Source organism: Solanum dulcamara, chromosome 9 (assembly GCF_947179165.1).
Source record: "Solanum dulcamara chromosome 9, daSolDulc1.2, whole genome shotgun sequence".
NCBI classification, from domain to species: domain Eukaryota; kingdom Viridiplantae; phylum Streptophyta; class Magnoliopsida; order Solanales; family Solanaceae; genus Solanum; species Solanum dulcamara.
This window is the reverse complement of record NC_077245.1, coordinates 13,920,320-13,924,415: the sequence shown is the minus strand read 5'-3', so window position 1 is coordinate 13,924,415 and position 4,096 is coordinate 13,920,320. Positions and strand designations below refer to the sequence as shown.

Below are 4,096 nucleotides of genomic sequence, written 5' to 3'. Positions count from 1 at the left end.
AAGACACATATGCCCTAGTGCGGAGGTGTGAGAGGTTGGCTATGGATGGTTTCAGGAGAGGTAGGGGTAGGCCGAAGAAATATTGGGGAGAAGTGATTAGATAGGACATGGCGCAATTACAGCTTACCGAGGACATGACCCTAGATAGGAGGGTGTGGAGAATCCACATTAGGGTAGAAGGCTAGTACATAGTCTCGTTATTCCTCCTTATTAGTAGGCGCATTAGCGCACTATAATTTCTTGTGCTCTGATTTCTGTTATTATCTATTACTTTATGTACTTTGATTACTCTATTTTATCTCTGTCGTTCTCGTTATTTGCTTTCTCATATATGCCTTATCTAACCTCTTTTATGCTTTTCTGCTTTTATTGAGTCGAGGGTCTTTCGAAAATAGCCGTCCTACCTTGGTAGGAGTCAGGTCTGCGTACATTTTACCCTCTTCATACCCCACGTTGTGGGATTTCACTGGGTTGTTGTTGTTGTTGTACATGTGCATAACTTCATGTACAAATGATGGAATTCAACCACATATAGCTGGAGTTTAGGCAAAAATAAATGAACTTCAATCATATGAAACTTCAATACGTGGTGTCTGAAGTTATTTCTAAGTAAATAGACTTTCAATTTTTTTTAAAATGGTACATGTTAAATAATGATGTCCAAATAAGTTATGCGTGAAAATTTTACAATTAATTTGGTGAAAATAGCGCCAACTTGCCACTTTTTGACTATATTTGGGAAAAATAGCTATCATCATAGTATTCGAATTTCACGTGTGAAATTTCATAGCTATTTTTCAATTCCAGAGGATGAAATATTTTAGGTTTTACCCAATTAATTTGAGTTTATATTCGCTCAATTCCATTTTATAATGTAAATAAAATTTGTATTTAATAAAATAGACATTTTTAATGTAAAACTAAAATCTAAATAAAATTATACTCAACTAAAACAAGAAATAACTCCAACACAATATCCTAAAATTCGAACTTATACAAGTGAAAAATTACATGACACGATCCCAGAATTTCAACTTGTACAATCATGGAAGTTGTAGGGCTGATTAATGCCACAACATTAGCCATATATGAAATATAACATGTTCCTATTGCAGCTGAACACATTTGGTATTTAAGAACCAGAGATTTTTGGCTATCACAATTGTATGTTGTTAAATCAATAGTACTAAGAAAATTAAAGCAGGGAAAAGAAGCAAATTAAATAAAAGAAGTTTCTAACAATAGATCATAGAACTAGTGCAAATAATTAAATCTCAAAACAATATTCGAGAGTCGGGACTTCTCATTCTTTGTTTCAACTCCATAACTATTACGAAATTTTAAATTACAAAAGTTGAACTCTAGAATAATATCTTGGAGTTTAACCCAAAAAAGATATATGAAAAGATGAAGAAGTGAACCAATGGGCCTATTGAAATTTGGGAGTATTTTAGTGTAAAATTTTATCGTTCAGTTTAAAAGATAATTACTTTTTTTTAGTTATATTTGAAAATGAAGCTATGATAAAAACCGATTCAAAAATTTGTTCCGTTGCCGGGACTTGAACCCGGGTCTCTCGGGTGAGAGCCGAGTATCCTAACCAACTAGACTACAACGGATTGTTGATTACTAGTGGTTACATTAATATAATCTAACATAATATCCTCTAATCAAAAGCATTCTCTATCGCATTTAGAAAGAGCATAAAATTTGTAAAAAGCAATTAGCTGAGTTGTTAGCTTCAATCTTACATTGCAACATTCGATTCTTACTAAATTCTTCTATTTTCGTTCACTTATTTCATTCTTTACTACTCTCATTTCCCAAAAAATAAATAATGCGAATTGATATTGAGATGTAGTCCTTACGGAGATACTTATATTACCCCCTCCGATTCTTTTACTTGTCAAATTTTGACTTGACACACCTATTAAAAAAACAATAATTGGTGTTGCGAGTTTATCATTTTATCCTTATTAAAAAAATATTTGACAAGTAAATAAGAACGGAGAGAGTACTAAATAAGGTAAATAGAAACAAAAGTTTGTAATTTAGATATATATCAAGGAGGGAATTGTTCGGGAGGACACCACACAAAACCTAAGATGAGGGTAAAATATCTAACAAAAATGGCCAAGAGAAAAAAAAGGTTGGGGGAGGGGGAGGCTAAGAGAGAAAAAATGCATGCATGGAGATTCTGTCTATTAAAGATTCGGTAGTCTATAAAGTGTGAAGTGAGCCTACACTTCTGACCAAAGTGATGAAAAGACTAACGGTTGTACATTGTTATATAATTTAAAAAGGTCTTTGAGAGTGAGTCTTGCCCTACTCCTTATTCAAGCAAAGTTGTATGAAATTATATAAAGAAAGTTAAGTCAAGCCCTCAATTTTCATCTTGAAAGATTTGAAAAATTGAACATGTTTTACCTTTTCTTCGATTGATTTTATTTTTAGCCCGATGAAGTCTCATCTTCTTATTGAGATAGTTATTTAGCTTACTTTCTTGGATCATCCTATTTTTTGACTTTGAACAAACACTTTTTCTAGTTAGTTAAATTTTCTACAACAGAAAAAAGAGATACAAAAAATGTTAGTTAAAGTTAACAGATTCCTAAAGAATCATGCATACCTATATCTATGCTTGAAGTAGGGAGTATCAACGCCATTTTATTAGTTGATTACATCAATTTTTAGATAAATAAAATTTAGATTAATCAAAATAGATTTTAAGCTATTACTTCCTCCGTCCCATATTAGTTGTCATGTTTACTAAAATTATTTGTCCTAAAATAGTTGTTAATTTAAAAAATCAAGAGAGAATTAATTATTTTTTTCAACTTTGCCTTTAACATTAATTATTCTAGAATGAAGAGGCACGTAAATAGATAAGGATTAAAAATTAATAAGGGGTATATTAATCAAATAACACTCTTAATTAATACTTCCCCCATTCCATATTAAGTGAATTTGTGAGCAATGCACACATATTAAGAAAAACATTCAAGGACATAATTTGAACCATACTTTTCACTATTGACCTTTGTAAAATTATAAATATAACTTTGCAAATAGTGTGATTTATCTCCTAGAAAATATAAAACTTAAATAAATGAAAGGGCAAGTATGAAAAAAATTTCAAACCTCTATCCAGAACTTTGAACAATTCAATTATTTTGAACAATGGAAAATCTCTAAAAAAATCACTTAATATGAAATGAAAGAAGTATTTTTTTAAAAATTATGCAAAATTTTATCATGACAACTAAAATGAAATGAAAGAAATATTAAACAATTAATCATTAACTCGTTTGAAATATATAAACGAATTTAATAAGTCGTATTTTTATATATGGGCTAATCTTACTGCTCTTATCCATCATTAATAAAGCAGCGACTAGTGAGTAATGAGGATCAACAACATTTTATTTGCTGGCTAGTTCTATTGCGTTGAAATAATTAATGAGATGAAATTTATTTTTTCAAGAAGGGATAATTAATTGCATGTAGGTTATAACTTTGAGGAGACAGTCTCAGCTTCCAGCTCACCTGCCATCTTTGATCCAGTACTACGTTTATCCACTTTTATTTGTTCATTATTTTAAAAATATTATTTTTTATTTTATTATATGTGACATTATTTAATTTGATATAATATTTATAGATTTTTTTTAAAAAAAATTATGATCTAAAATAATTTTTAGATATTTATGCGATAAAAAAAAATTTAAAATTAAATTATTTTTAATTATAATAAGCTGACGTTGTTTTCGACGGGATTATTTAATTTCGCTCTTTGTCTAGTTTAGAAAATTATAAGATAATTTATGATTTAATTTCCACTTTACTTTTATTATTAATTAAAATTATTTTTTAAAATATTAAATTTATTATATTTAAAATATAATCAAATAAAATTATAATTCTATTTATTGTCAAACTGTATTGAGAGAATCGCTTTGTTTCAATCAATCAAGAATGTACGTGCGCGTGCCTATTTCGCTTTAGGGGGTATCAGTTTAATTCATTCTAATGGATTTGGGCATTTGATTTCCCTCTTAGCACTAGGACTGAAGGAAAAGGAGTAGGACTAGGATCA

The 4,096-nt window shown here is 29.5% G+C and overlaps 1 non-coding gene across 1 annotated transcript; it reads right to left on the bottom strand.

The window, feature by feature from the left end:
- Nucleotides 1-1,546: 1,546 nt before the first annotated feature.
- Nucleotides 1,547-1,619, bottom strand: TRNAE-CUC (transfer RNA glutamic acid (anticodon CUC)). Its single transcript has one exon. It is a non-coding gene; the product is annotated as a tRNA-Glu (tRNA).
- Between the last annotated feature and the right edge of the window lie 2,477 nt (nucleotides 1,620-4,096).